The 16,150-nt window shown below is 39.6% G+C and overlaps 1 protein-coding gene and 1 long non-coding RNA gene across 3 annotated transcripts in view; one reads left to right on the plus strand and one right to left on the minus strand.

The window, feature by feature from the left end:
• The window catches only part of LOC128421924 (uncharacterized), a 72,818-nt gene extending 69,306 nt beyond the window's left edge, over positions 1 to 3,512 (plus strand). The window contains exon 4 of the long non-coding RNA XR_008332404.1: positions 2,674 to 3,512. This is a non-coding gene — a long non-coding RNA (uncharacterized LOC128421924). The remainder of the gene's footprint in view (positions 1 to 2,673) is intronic.
• NCKAP5 (NCK associated protein 5) overlaps positions 1 to 16,150 on the minus strand; it is a 558,169-nt gene that overhangs the window by 423,204 nt on the left and 118,815 nt on the right. The gene's annotated exons all lie outside the window — the stretch shown is intronic.

Below are 16,150 nucleotides of genomic sequence, written 5' to 3' on the forward strand. Positions count from 1 at the left end.
ATACTGGGGTGAAGGCGTCTTCTTCTAATTGTCCCCGTGTCAGTTTCAGTTTATTGGTTAATTTTTCTAGTAAGGCTGTTTCCCATACTATTTGGTACCATTGGTCCATGCTTACTCCTGACAAATCTCTCCAGTGTCTGGTTATGATGTTTCTGGCTGCTGAAACTAGGTGGGTTATGAGTTCTTTGTGGTGTAAGTGGGCATTATTGTCTTAGAAGATGTTTAGTAAGGCCAATTCTGGGGTGATTTCTAATACTTGCTTGGTTATTTTACATACTGGAAAATGTACAACATATACTACAAGGTAAAAAGAAAGGGGGAAAGTATGAATGTCATACTGTAAGCATACAGTCAGTATTTGTGGGATGGTGTTGATTTTCTCCATTCTGCAACCAACTGTTTTTGTATTAGGTAAAAATTCAACCTATCTATTTATTCACAATGACTCAACTAAAGTGTCTATCTCACCATAATATGTGCCTTTAAAATTTATTGCATACAGTACTTTAGAAAGGAGAAAGACAAAGAATTATTTTCATTTAGTGTATGTACTGAAGGAGATTAATCCTTGGGCCTTTCAGACATTATTTACCTAGGAAATATACAGTCCATCAAAGCTCTCCAATGTGCACATGTCCTTGCTTCATCCCCTTGACAAAAGGAGGACCTAATGTTCTCTCTATGGTATCATTCCTTTTTGATTATTTATTTAGCTTCTTATAGCATTTGTATCCCACTGTTCTCCAAGGAGCTCCAGGTAGGCTGAGAGATAATGACTTGACAGAAGCCATGCAGAAAGTTTTATGGCTGACTGGAGATTTGAGTGGTCTCACTCCTAGTCTGACACTCTAACCACTACACCATACTGGATTTGTTGGAATGGATCGTGGGGGTTTAGGGAGATACTTCATTTAATGCCTGAGCTCTTTGTTCCCCAGGAGATTACTCCCAAGTAACATCTATACATGCCACTTGTAAAAAAAGAGAGCAAATTTTGTGTTTTTCACTGCTGGACTTATTGGTGTAATTTCCCCACAGAATATTAAATTTTAAAAAATAACAATTTTTTTTAAAAAAATGTAATTTTAAAGAGTTTGGAATTCATTCTTTTCCTAGTGAAGTAGAAATCCATTATCAATGAAGCCAGCTTCATGTACACAAGGATATGGTCTGACCACAAAACTAGTAAGAACTAGTTTTGGAGGGGCCTAGCTGACTCCTGGAGTAAAAAACAGAAGGAAAGGAAGGCTTCTGATATGTGCACAACTTGGATTCAATGTGACTTCAACAAGGATACCATGCTCAGGTTCTATCAAACAGCTTTTAATCAGAATCTACAGTAGGGTTTCCCAAACTTGGGTCTACAGCTGTTTTTGGACTACAACTCCTACCATCCCTACCTAGCAGGACCAATGGTCAAGAATGATGGGAATTGTAGTCCAAAAACAGGTGGAGATCCAAGTATGAGAAACCCTGATCTACAGTATAGCTCTAGATCCTGGGTAATGGAATTAAAAATGAACAATGAGAACACACAGCGTAAACAGTAATTCATGCACAGCATAATGTTGATACAGCAGCTGTAATGCAATAGTGTATCATTCTACTAAAGATGGGAAACCTTTGGCCTGCCAGATGTTCCTAGCCTCCAGCTTCCATTAACCCAAGCCAGCATGGCCCATGGTCAGGGATCATGGGACTTGTGGTCTTCAAACATCTGTAGAGTCACAAGTTTCCCACCATTGCCCTACACAAGGAAAAGGCAAAACAGCTTTGCTTCAAGGAACATAGCCTGGATGCAGGATGGTGTTTGTGAATATTAAGTCATTTGCTGCTTTGTTAGAAGTGGGGGAGGTGTGCACTGAAGTTCAGAAAAGTAGGATTGTTTTTTTCTAAGACTGAATAGATATGAAATGGCATGGGAAGGAATAGACTTGCTGGTTTTTAGTACTAAACAAACAAACAAACAAAAGATGTTGTGTGGGTTTAAATATTATTACCTATTATTTATTTATGGATGCATCAGTACTAGATACAGAATGATACAGTGCCTAAGACTAACAGCCAGTTCCTAGAAGATGCTGTATCAGCCCTGCAACCCCTGAGAATGTATCAGTTGCTTTTCTTCAAATCTCACCTGTCACACTTTTTCTGATGATAAATATGTGCTTTTTCAAATCCTGATTTTGTCTGCTCCGATACTGGTGACACTTTGGTCTTAAGAGAAATTGATATGAAATGGAGGAATACCATCTTGTTTAAAGAGAGTGTATGTAATAAACTGTACCTGTATCTCAGTGAAGCAACATTTTGGACAAGAACATTTATTTATTTTATTTAACCCTTCTTGTATTCTTCCCCCCCCCAAGAAGTATTAGTCAGTTATATAACTCAGAGTCTGTCTCTAAGCCACACAGTGCAAGGAACTAAAATGGAGATTACAAATTGCTTATGGAGATGCTCAATTTGCAATTGATTTAGACTTACACAATGTTAGCTTCACTTCAGCAATTCATTTACAGAACACAATGAATCTAATGTGTCAGCTCTAGAAATAATCTGTAGTGGCTGCCCCAATACACCAGACTGCAACCTATTCGTAAACATTTGGAAGATTGTTCTGAAAAGAAAATACAATACTTGCCTTAATGTGATTTATTTCTTGTCTTTCAGGATGAAGGAGGCTACAATCCTAAACACTATGTCTAAGGAGTAAACTCCGCTTTGTTTGGTGGAGCACTCTTCCAAGTAAATATGTTTAGGGTCAGAACACATTGATGCAACTCTAAGCACTTACTTGGAAACAAACTGGATAAAGTAGGACTTACTTTTGAGTGAACATACGAATGATCAAGCTGCATATGCTCAAACTGCTCCTATGTTCTGTCCTGGGAAATCACTGTCCCGCTGTATCTTTGCTTTGGGAGGTTGTTAAAAGGTTGGTTTTGCAAGATGCCATGTCATTCAATTCCCTCTCAAGGATCTTAACTTCAAGACCCAACTCTGTGGAGTTGGATGCATATGTAGTGTTTTAAATTAACATAATTGTTTGTTCCAATAGTCATTTTGTGCACAGATGTAGCAGTGGCCACCAACCTTGAAAACTTTAAAAGGGGATTAGAAAAAATCAATGGCTATCAATGGCTGCTAGTCATGATGACTATATATTACCACCAGTACCAGATGAAGTATGCTGGGAATCATGAGCGGGAGAGCACTATTGTCCATGCGTTCTGCTTGTAAGCTTCTCATGGGCATGTGAAAGGAGAACAGAACAGAAAGCTGAACTAGATGGTCTCATCCAGGAGGGCTCTTCTGATATTCTTAGTTAGTGAGTTATATAGAAAGAGGCATTTGGTTTTTCATACAGTGTCTCTGGAAAGGAAATGGAAATCACATGTTTTCCCCTTACCCAGGGGCAGCTGAGATTTTAATTAGCATGGCCAAATAACAGATCATTGTCTTTTCTAGCTTAATTACGTTTTTCTAAAGAAAGGTAAAGAGAGCAGTCTCAGAGAAGAGTTTGGATTTAGATTTGATATCCCACTTTATCACTACCCCAAGGAGTCTCAAAGCGGCTAACATTCTCCTTTCCCTTCCTCCCCCACAACAAACACTCTGTGAGGTGACTGGGGCTGAGAGACTTCAGAGAAGTGTGACTGGCCCAAGGTCACCCAGCAACTGCATGTGGAGGAGCAGAGACGCGAACCCGGTTCCCCAGATTGCAAGACTACAGCTCTTAACCACTACACCACACTCCCCCACCCCACTCAAAGCCAATCATGACAGTGTCCTTATTTATGTTGAATTTAATTTATTTAGGGATGCAATGATGTGATTATTGAATTGAATGGGAGGTATTAATTGTAGCAAAATTGATTTCAGAGCAGGATCGGAGTAATCTGGAGATAAATTAATTGACTAAGAAAAGATCTAGCTGATCTTGAGTGGACTGCAAATTATTTTAATAATTTTAGGAATCATTAGATGGGAAGAGAGCTGACATGCCTTTAAATTCTAATAATTATTTTAAAATCTGCATATATACATAAATATTCAAACTTGTGTCTTCTTTTTTTAGCCTTGTTTTCACTGGTGCATATTATATCTTTTTTGGCATAAAGTTGCTACCATATCAGCTAATCTAATCATGGATTATGGAGAAAGCAATTTTTAAAAGACTACAATGGTAAAATGTGCGCACATCAAACCTGGAATCAGCACCTGCCATGACTGGACAATGCTGGGCCCTGTGGCTCTTGCCAGTTGCTTGGCATCACTTTTTAAATGAAAAGAAGAAGAAAAAACATTTAGAGCAGTATCACATACTCAGCCTAGCACTGTCAAATAAAGTCCCAGCCTGCTTGGTAAGCCTGAAGTATAACTGAGGCACATCTGAGTGCCAGGATATTATACACACACACATCATATACATACATACAATGTATTATATGTATACATATACTCAGGCTGCACTCATATCCATTCTTACTCAGGAAAAAGTCCAACTGCACACAGTGAAAGATGAATAGGATTGGGCTGTCAGGTTTTTACTTTCATTACTGTTTCACAACAATGTCCTATGACAGATTCTTTTAACTACAGTGCTTTTGTACTTGGCTGCTGCAGTACAAAAGGCAGAGGAGGTAGAACCACCAAGCTGAACACGGTACAGCTGTGCGGTGCTGGGCAAGATGATGCGTTGCACATATGTCATCACAGGCACGTGTCATGCATCATGTGTATGATGTGCCACTGTGGCCCCAAATCATCGACCCCAAGTGGCAACTCTGGTAGTTACTATGAAAAACATCTTGTAATTTGTATCTTGTTCAGGATGCAATCTTGTACCAATTTACCTGGAAATAAACTTCACTGGATTTACTTTTGAGAAAGTGTCATTGGAACTCCACCTTCTGGTTGTGTATTTCCTTCCTCTTGCAGGTCAACTCCTCTCTGCCCCTACCTGCCCACCCCAGATAAAGAGAAAGCACACAGATGTACCCTCTCTTTGCTTTCTCGGCTGGGTAAAATTCAGTTCCAGTAGAATTAAAATGGATCTACCCCCACATAAGCAAACATAATCAAATGAAAGATTACAGACTGCATAGCAAAAGTTACAGATCTGGTGGTTGCCAGCACCACAAAAAAATGTTGATCCAAGGCACAGATCCTAATAGCCAGGGGTCAGCAACCTTTTTCAGCAGTGGGCCGGTCCACTGCCACTCAGACAATGTGGTGGGCTGGACTATATTGGGGCGGGGGAAATGAACAAATTCTTATGCCCCACAAATAACCCAGAGATGCATTTTAAGCAAAAGCACACATTCTACTCATGTAAAAACACCAGGCAGGCCCCACAAATAACCGAGAGATGCATTTTAAATAAAAGGACACTTTCTACTCATGTAAAAACACGCTGATTCCCGAACCATCTGCGGACTGGATTGAGAAGGTGATTGGGCCGCATCCGGCCCCTGGGGGGCCTTAGGTTGCCTACCCCTGCTAATAGCTCTTCATGATTTTCACATAGGATAACAACAAAAGCACCTGGGATTTGAGCCTATCATGCTTTCCAATCATACAATGTCTGTTTAGGTTGCATTTATAATCTAACATTGCATTTTAAAAGATTTCTACTCTTAGATTTAACCTATAGAAAAATAAACTTTATTCCTGCAGCATATTATTAACCTTCCCAACTGCACCTGTTAGAGACATAATAGAAAAGGTATACTTTACTGAGCCAAATTAATGAGTTAAAACTTAATAACCACAAACAGAATTTCCTGCTGCATTCCCTGGGGCAATTCCTGAGGAGAGGGGAGACTGCGGCACTGGGGAGTGGGCAGGCTGGTGAGGCCCCCTAGATTTAGAGGCCCTAGGCTTCAGCCTATACTTAAATCCAGCATTGCAAAAATCCTTTTGTATTCAACTCTGTATTGCAGTCAACATTTAATAGATTGACATGGTGCAACTGTAACATCAGAAAATTTAGTGAACATTATACATAATAATTTGAAAAGCAGTTCAACCTTCCCTGAAAGTCTTGTTAGTTCTTCATTGCCATCAACAGCTTTAACTTCTGCTTTAACCTATCTTTGGTCTGAAAGGGACACTGTACACTGTGCTTTTGTTTTTGAAAATTTTCATTTTTATTTTTCTGAAGGTTATGGGGCCTGTGTTCAGTTTTAAGAGGTCTGACCAATATCTTTAAGATCTTTTCAGATTTGATATGTAAATTTCATTTTTTGCCTTTAGCTGTTTTTTCTTCTTCCCTCAAATGCACCAGACTTCTACGTTAGGAATACAGTACTTGGAGGTAGTATATTTAGCTTGATAAACCATTGGAAACAGCTGATTATTTTGTGAATATTAGATACATCTAACTCAAAAGAAAAGGTTTTCCTGTATCTACCATGTAACAAACACCCCATTCAAACATGAAACAAAGAAAACAGAACCAGCTTTCTGCCCTCTGCGAACCTAACTGGACACAACTGCTAATGCATCTGTTGAGTATAGCTCGGCTGCCATTGTGAGCCTGCTTCCACCGTCAGTCTTTTCCATATGTCTGGTTGCCAGCTGGTTGTCCAGATGGAGTCACAGCAAACGATGATAGCCAGATGACCATTACCACCTCAGATGATGCATTGAAAAGGTCAAAAGGGCATTGGCTGCCATTTACGACAAGAGGACTTCATCCACAGGGGGCCCATTGGACGCTTGCAATAAAACATGCAAATAATTTACTAACCTATTGTCCACCTTTTTGTGAAACATCAAGAGCAGAACCCTAAAAGATTACATTTGATTTATTTACTGCCAAATTCATTTGTTCAAATATTCCATTCATTTTATTGTTGGGCGGTATATAACTAGAGGTGACTCTGATGGCATATTCTGAAACCTAATTTCAGAGTTTATATCGTAGTACTTTCATCCACATCCACCCCCCTGTCTTTAAACTTTCAGGAGCCAAGCCAAAGCACATTTTAAATTTTATTGATTAATTAATTAATATAGATTCCCAGTCAGAAACTCAGCAATGGCACCAATAATCTGTCTGGGGAAAAGGGAGGCTCATGAGCATGTGGAAAGATGGATCCAGACTTTCTCTCTTTCCTCTCATTTCTACCCAATCCATAGGGGAAAAACCTTATCTAGAATCATAGAATTGGAAAGGACCACGAAAGTCATCAACCCCAGCAATGCAATAAACTTTTGGCCAACCTTGGGCTCAAACCCACGCCCCTGAGACTGAGAGTCTCATGCTCCATCCTCTATTCAGTCCTTCCTTCTCTCCTCCTACCCAAAGATCCAACAGCAAAGACTGAAACCCAGTTCTTCAGTCAAGGTTTTCAGTTTGGGTAAATGAATGTGCTCCAGTTCTGTTGGCTCAGGGCTGATAAGAGTGATATCCAGAATAGTGGTAAATGGAACTTTGTGGGTATCTTACCTTACCAAGGCACCTATTTTTCTTCTTCTTGTTGTTGTTAGCATTATCAATAATAATAAACAGCTTTATAGACCAGTTCGCAGTGGAGGGGAGGGACAGGGTGGGTGTGAGGGGCCAGACGGAGTCACCCCTCCTATCTGCGGATCTACCCTTCAGGAGTGGGCCGGTCGATCTCTGGGACAGCATTGCAGTGGTTTTAGAGTAATGGGGTGGGGTGACCAGGCTTCAAAACTCACTTGGCCATGAGGCTGCTCACTGGGTGACCTTGAGCCACTTGCTGTTTCCTTAGTTGGACTAGATGATCCTTGGGGGTCCCTGTCATTCTAAAGTTCTATGATATCTCACAGGGTTGCTGTGAGAATAAAATGAGGACGAGAGGAGGAAGGAGAGCCATGTTTGTAATTATTGGTATCTTTTAAACAGATGTTAGATATGTATATTGTTTTAATTCTATCAATATTTTAATCGTATTTTAATGACTGGTTTTTCTACATTTTTAGCGGTTCTTGTTTCTATCTGTACACCGCCTTGCGTCATGTCAGATAAAAAGGCAGGGCATAACATAATAATAATAATACAAGACAAAAACAGAATAAAAGACCAAAGGCATACTAAATACTATTTGGGAACATTTCTTATATTCAGATCATACTGTATTGCATTATTTTCCTTGGTTGCAATGGATACTTTCCAAGCTATAAATTCTAGGATAATTTCATTAAGCAGCCCAAAAGCTGATGATTAATTTCACAAATAGCTTCATCACACAAAAACTGCAAACGTTTAGTCATCTTATTTGATTACAAACACTTGACATTAGTTCTGGGAAAATTTCACATGGCTTAGTTTTAAACTCTGTCTAGTCATTAAAAAATTACATTTCATCATTGGGGGTTTGCTGCCAACTTTAAACAAAGCCACATTTTGACTGGCCTATTAATTTTGAAAAGCCCATATTTCACCCAACATTTCAGTTATATTTGTTACATACTGTAGCTAGAACAGGCTTTGAAACAGCTAAGAAAGAGGAATGTGATATCTGACAAGTGAATGAAAAGCAAATATTTTAAAACTTTACTTTTTAAAAGCAGCTTTACCCATGTATTATTTAAATTTCCTTGTTTGTAAGAGCCTCATTTCCTCAAATTTACTCAAATTATTTAATGCGGTTGTACAAGTAAATATTTGCTGTGTCGCAGAGTGGAGCAAACAGAAGGATCAAATCAATTAAATTTGATTTGTTTTGTTTTATACTGTTAGGAGCCAGATTCAATAAAAACACTGTCCAATTCTCTTCCACAGTAGCCAGTCCAAGGTCACACAGGACAAAAAGGGTTTATTTAATTTAGTTCCAGATGATTTGTGAAAAGCAAATGCTAATTTGCCTTTAACTCCTGCTTTTTTTAATCCCACACCGCATGGCTGGGGAGATGCTCCAAATATGTGTGAACATAAAAGTAATCTAAAAAGGCCTCGCTGCTTACACTGTGAAATGGTCAGATCCTGAAACTAAGTTAGATTGAATTGAAAAGTCAAAGTAGAATAATCTTCTTAACTAGGATAGATTTAGCAGACTGTGGAACCCTACCTCAAACCCAAACCACAGAGTTCTTGTTAGGTCAAAACCAAATATTTCCATTTGAAGCTCACTGAATTTAGCTGATTCACAAAATTCCAATCTGCACACTAAAAGTCTTTCCCTCCACATTAATAGTGCCTGATAGGTAATTATCTAACAACAACAACAACAACAACAACAACAACAACAACAATAATAATAATAATAGGTAATTATCTAACAGTATTTTACCATGTCTAAAAGAAATTATAAAACCTGGAATTACCAAATAAAGGAGGAAATGCTTGATACTACAACTATCTCTGCTGTGAATCCTGGAAGACCTACTCCCTGCCTTGCAGGTCTTTCTCCACCTGGCCTAGGAGGGAAGGGCCCCAATTGACTCCAGCTATGAACGCTGAGGCTGCTGAACTGATTCAGGCTGGGGTGTTTGTGGGGTTGTTGCTGTTGATTTTTGTATCTTTAGATTTTGTGATTTATGTGGGAATTGTTTACTTTGGTGATATATTCTTTAATGTTCTATTTATTGTTTAAGACTAGTTTGTTAAGTTGTAGCTATGTATTTTTATCATGTTGTAAGCTGCCTTGAGCATGTTGAAAGGTGGAATACACATAATATTGTGTGTGTGTGTGTGTGTGTGTGTGTGTGTGTGTACATAACCTGGTCCTGTGTTTGTTCAGCTCTATTGGGATTTACTCAGAAGTAAGTATCACAGGAATTTAGTCTAGGGGATGGTTTTATGTGTGTGGTTACAAGCACATGTTTGTTATCACAGAATCCTAGAGTTGAAAGGGACCCCCCAAGGGTCATCTAGTCCAAACCTCTGCAAAGTGTCCATTATATGTATGCTATGTATATATTATATGCATCCATTATATGTTTAATGTGTACATGCCAAAGACAAACACCATATTGTATGAAGAATCCCTAATAGTTCTTAGTAGAATGCTGCATTGATTTAAACACTCACACACAGCTTTATTGTGGTCAATAGACCCCCAAATACACAGTACTAAACTGAAGAAGAATCAGTTTTGGAATATTATTCCATATGCAAATTCAGATGAAGGAGGAGGGGAGTTTCTGCTATAGAGGTAAAACTCACACTGTGCTATTTTCTGAAATCTATTTTCTAAAATCTATATTTTTATTATTTTTATCACTTCCTGTCACTGCTTTATGATGTAAAGTATAAGGACAATTACAATTATGACCACTAAGAATAGGGCAGATGTGATCCAGCACCAAACATTTACCCCAGAGCGATCTGAGTCAATACATTTGCCATTTAATTAGCATAACACTGTCATTAGTTTCCCCTATAGTAGTTAAGAAATGGGGCCTTTTCAGATGGAAGGACTGCCCTATTTAGATAGCATTTTCATACTGGAAAAAAGCATGCAAATTGAATGTTGATCATGATGATGACTGCACATAGTACTATTCTGTTATGTGCACTGGGGAGCTGTGGCTAATGCCTTACAGTGCCAGTACACATGAAAAAAAATGTACAAGCAATCAACATGCCCTTTTTCTGTAAGTGCCCCCTAATTAGAACATCAATCATGTTTGAAGTGGTTTTCAGATTCTAATGTTGATCCTGGGAAATCTGTCCTGTCAGCAGAAACCTTGACTATGAAGGCTGTCTGTTATGCCTTTGCTGACTTATTCCCTTAAGAACAAAATCCCTGTGTTGCCTACTTGGTTTTTTAAAATATAGTAGCTATGATCCATGCACATGAAGTATATGAAGAGGTGGTAGAAAATATGTTGTAAAACCTATAAAAGTTTCGTATTCTGGCCCCTGATGTCTTTTGTTCTTTAAAACAGGGTTTTAAGCAAAGAAATAATTCCTATATCACAGCAGCCTTCAACTTGTTCAGACCCAGGACCTACCTATAACCCAAACATGTATCTGGGGAACCTTTTCATAATTTTGTGCAATGTATTTGCAGCTGTGACCCACTTTAGATGAGGTCATGACCTGATAGTGGGCCCCCCGACTGACTAGCGGAAGACCAGCACTATATAGTAACAGCATTTGTCTATTCTATGCCTTCCTCACAAACTAAAGCTGAGTCAGTTACCATGGGTAGTTTTACTAACAAGGCTTCAACCTGTAGTTTAGAACGTCTACTGAACTTAAAAGAGAAATGCTGGAACCTATATAATGGTTCTGTTGGAGAGAGACTGGCCCTAAGCATTTCCTTGCAGTAAAGACTAAATTAAAAAATTATCCATGTTTTTTGTTAGTCATAAATTAATACTGGCTTCATAAAAAATTCCAAGCACCATCATGCATATACACATGCCACTCAGTTCATTCCCAGGCCCCAAAATGTAATCAAGAGAGAAAGGTTATCAAATAAGCCTAGAGAAAAACAAATGCCACTTAAGCAGATATTTTGCTTCATGTTAATAATGTTAATAATGTTGTCAGAATTGTACATGGAAGTAGTATCTTAACAAAGACCCGCTTTCTTCTGTGTGCTGGCCATTTGCTCTCACGTGATTGTTGCAGAACAAAGAATTTGTAGTTCCCTAAACAATGTTGCACTGGAATCCATTATTCATGTTGACTGATTTCACCACGTATTTCCATTTCAAAGCAAACCTCTATAGTGTAACAATTTTTTACTAAAACAATTTGCAGGATCTTATTGACAAAGCCACCAATGCCTGAATAAGCCTATGACTCAACACTTGAGAGTCCTGCTCTCAGCTTAACAAGCTGGAGAGAATTCACTTGACAAAAACAAATGCCTGGTTTGCAGTCCGCTTAACACAGAAATTTGCAGCAATTTCTCCACCTTTTTCATGGGTTCATGATACAGCCAGTCACGTGATGAGCCATAAGGCTACATACTGGCATGCACTGTGCTCCCTGCCCATTTCAAAGCTCACACCTTTCTTTCTTTTTGCCTGATGAGAAAGCGGGCCAGTATTTAAGCATAGAAAGTCGTGCTGAAAAGGTAAAACCTAGAAGAATGGCAGAGCATAGGAGACGGACGGCATGGAGTAATGACATGTGAATGACATTTACTGCAACATGGTGGTATAGCGATCAAGACGGGACAGGACAGGCATGTACAGTGTGAGAGGAAAATTAGAAAAGGAGACAGAAGCAGTAGCCTTATAATCAGTTAAACTGACACAGTAAGACACACGTTAATGCAGCCTTAGTATAGGTAAATTCAGAATCCTAGCCTTTGTACTGTAAGACTGCAGAGAATTCTGTTCATCCTCTTCCGTGTCCCATTCTCTGTTGCAGAGATAGCATGATACACATTTAAAAAACAAAACAGAAGTAAAGCAGTGATACTAACCTTTGACTATCTCTGTACATTATTTGAAATGAAGCAATAATCTCATAATGCTCTTGACGTTGCTTTCCATTAGCAAATAGCCCGTTTAAAAAGGCAATCTTATGGTAATTCCGTCAACTAAATAAATCTTTTTAAATGAACACAAACGGATAATCATCACTCCCAGAGGTCAGCTTGCAGGATATAAAATGCGCAGTAAAAAAGGTTTGTTGTTGTTTTGCTAAAGGGCTTGGCTTGATTTCATTCATTAAAATTTGAACAGCATAAACCCATGTGCAACTGCATGATCCACAATAAAAGCTCGCTTCAAGGCAACATCATCATTCACCACCAATGTATCGTATTAACAAGAACAATTTCTGTGGGATCAGAAATCCCACCATTAACAACCAAAGAAAAGGAAACATGCACAACTGACAATACCCAGGTGCATCACTGAGTCCACATAGTACTGATTTTGTCCTGAAAATATGTGGATCAAAATCACCTTTATTTTTATTTTGTAGACTGCACACTACTGAATTTCTGTTTCCTGCTCTTACTGAACTAGTTCGTGAAGATAGACCTGCTCTAAAATACTTTGGTTTTACCTTTAGCTAAGGAATTATATTTTAAGAGCAACCTGTACCTCAGATCAGCACGGGGGGGGGGCTAGGTTGCTGTGGAAGTACATATTTGATCACAGGTGCCATCTTGCCCCCGTGATTGAGGGGCCGGAGCTGTATGACATTAGCACGCCATGCGCTCATGTCCTGTCGTGTTTTGACGTCTTGTGCAGGCACCCCGCAGCTTGCACACATGACGCAAACATGCCCTGCGGCTTGCGCATGTGATGTGAGCACACCCCACAATGTACACATATGGCCGCCACAGAACTTCGTGGGGGTTCAGCCCCTTCTGTGAGGGCCTGGGGGGCCACCTCCCCAAAAACTTTCAATAAAGGGGCTGAGCCACTGGGCAGCTTCCAACATATATAAAATCGTAATAAAACATTAAACATTGAAACATTGAAAAATATTCCTGTACAGGGCTGCCTTCAGATGGCTCCAACGTTTCTCCAATGACAATAGGGACGTCCTAAGGAAAAGTGGGACATTCTGGGATCAAATCAGAAACTGGGAAGGCTTTTCTAAATCAGGGACATCCCTGGAAAATAGGGACACTAGGAGGGTCTGGGATTGATGCTGGCTACCACTGACAGAAATAAAGCAGTAGCTTCCACTTGCCTGTGCTTCCAGTAGGTGAAATGGAGACCTCCACAATGGTGGAGCACAGGGCACCTGGACATCACCACCACTTCCTAATTCAATCCTGTGCGGTGGATCAAGAGTTTATGATTGCTCTGCACCTGTCTATGACTGATATAATGCCAAAAAGCATTCCTGGAGCCAAATCTGTGTTTATTCCATAAACATATCTGGGCAGCTGTGTTTATTCATCTACCTGCCACACTCACTTCTGAAGTGAGGTACAGTGTGCACACAGGTGGTGGGAGCTGAACCCTCCTGCCTTATCTATGGCATTCTGTCACTCAAAGCTCCTTCCTCATTCCCTCCCCTCCCAACATGTCTAGCTCACTTCCTGTAGCAGATGGGCTGGTCAAATGGTGCCTGCAGTGATAAAGCAATAAGCCAGAAGGGGTTTAGCTTCCCCCACCTGTGCATAAGATTTGTTGTAAAAATTAGTAGCTCCCCTCCCAGTTTAGACAGGAACACATATACAAATAACAATCATGGCTACCAATCAGGTCCAGTTTCACCATAAAATAGCTGTGTAAAAAAGAAAGCATTTCATTTTTCCTTCTTTGGGGTCATGCAGGAAGCAGGAGAGAAACATTGCATGAATGGAACTGCAATATGTACTGGATGCAATTCTGTATTTTTAAACATTTTTTGTTAAAAAGAGTGGGGCATCTCTTTATGTAGGCCATCACAAAGAGTGTATACTGCCTTCTTTTAATCACATCACGGCAAAGGATTTTATGTTTATTTTTTGTTCAGATTTATGATCTATGATGGATTCTCTGGACCTGATACCATCTATCCATTAGGATTACACAATGCCACATGTCACTTTGTCAGGCAGGCATGTTTCAGTGAATTTCATTTCGTATTTTCAAATGGCATTAATGAATACAAAATGCCAGCTATGACAATCCACGACTCAATTCCTATAAAATCCTCAGATAAGGACTTTAAACAATATTAAGCAATTAATCAAAAGAAGGAGAGATATTGCCAAACAGTAACACTAATACATGGTTGGGCTTGCAAAAAGTAAACATTCTGTGTTTTCTCCTGCCACCCAAGGGAAAAAGAGGTCATATATTTTTCCTTACTCCATTTGAACCAGAAAGCCAGGAGATGGTTTTCACAGGGAACCATAGTCATTTCAAATTGTATGTCTTGCATATTCTAAACTAATTCAAGAAAGGAAAAACACACAAAGATCCTGACTTTGTGTTATATTTGCACCTTCCATAGCTCATTTTTGAGGCACAAAAAGCTTTTGTCATGATGTAATTGTTAGTATTTGAGGTGTCACTGAAACTTTTGTTTGTTTTGCTGCAATAAACTAACATGGCTTCCTCTCTGGAAGTTGATACTCAGGAGCCAGAGAAGAACAGTAGCAATGGAAAGGTAGAGAATTCATATTCCTTCCTCCTGCTTTTTTATCACTAATATTCAGCTCAATAAGGCAGAGGCTTCGTTTTGTCCCTGATTTTGTAGTGATTGCTTCGTTGTTCTTGTGTACTTTCAGCTTTCTATTATAAAGGTTATGCTCGTGGATTCACACATATTAGATGTGCCTTCCCATTGAATAAAAAGATAACAGACAAGTATTTTGAGCAGATGGCAGACTTTTTCACCTCTCTTGTGAATAGTGCATAAACGTGTGTATCCCAGTGTTTCATGCAGCCTTTCTATTCATAGGACTATGGGAACAAGGCTGAGGGAGCCACACAACTGAGCGCCTTCTGCAATCCCAAAGTGATTGTTTGACGAGGTCAAATAAATGAGTCAGGTGTCACTGTGATCTGTTGAATAGTGCTTTGAATCTCTGATAAATGGTGTGTTGTGAAGTTACTGTGGTTGCTACCAAAGCAACTTTGACATTTGCCATCTTGCTAGGACTTACACGGCCATTAGATTTCGACACAGACCCAACACGTTAGAAGTAGGGGAGAGCGGAGAGTTACAAAACCTTTCAATTGATGTAAAAGGTAAAGGTAAAGGACCCCTGACAGTTCAGTCGCCAACGACACTGGGGTTGCAGCGCTCATCTCGCTTTACTGGCCGAGGGAGCCCACGTTTGTCCGCAGACAGTTTTTCCGGGTCATGTGGCCAGCATGACTAAGCTGCTTCTGGCAAAACCAGAGCAGCGCATGGAAACGCCGTTTACTTTCCTGCCAGAGCGGTACCTATTTATCTACTTGCACTTTGACATGCTTTTGAACTGCTAGGTTGGCAGGAGCTAGGACCGAGCAATGGGAGCTCACCCCATCCTGGGGATTCGAACCACGACCTTCTGATCCGCAAGCCCTAGGCTCAGTGGTTTAGACCACAGCGCCACCCGCGTTCCTTACAATTGATGTAGTACCATGCTTTTGTTCAATAACTGAACATAATATTTAAAATATTATCTTTTCCCAATTTGATTTTTTTAAAGAAAAGAAAAGAAATCACAACACAGTTTCACCAAGTACTAGGGCTGAAAGCTGCTAGATGCACTTTGGGGTTTTGCACTTAAAAAGAGAAAGCTAACAACCCTGTGAAAGGGAAACC

This window comes from Podarcis raffonei, chromosome 1 (assembly GCF_027172205.1).
Source record: "Podarcis raffonei isolate rPodRaf1 chromosome 1, rPodRaf1.pri, whole genome shotgun sequence".
NCBI lineage: Eukaryota > Metazoa > Chordata > Lepidosauria > Squamata > Lacertidae > Podarcis > Podarcis raffonei.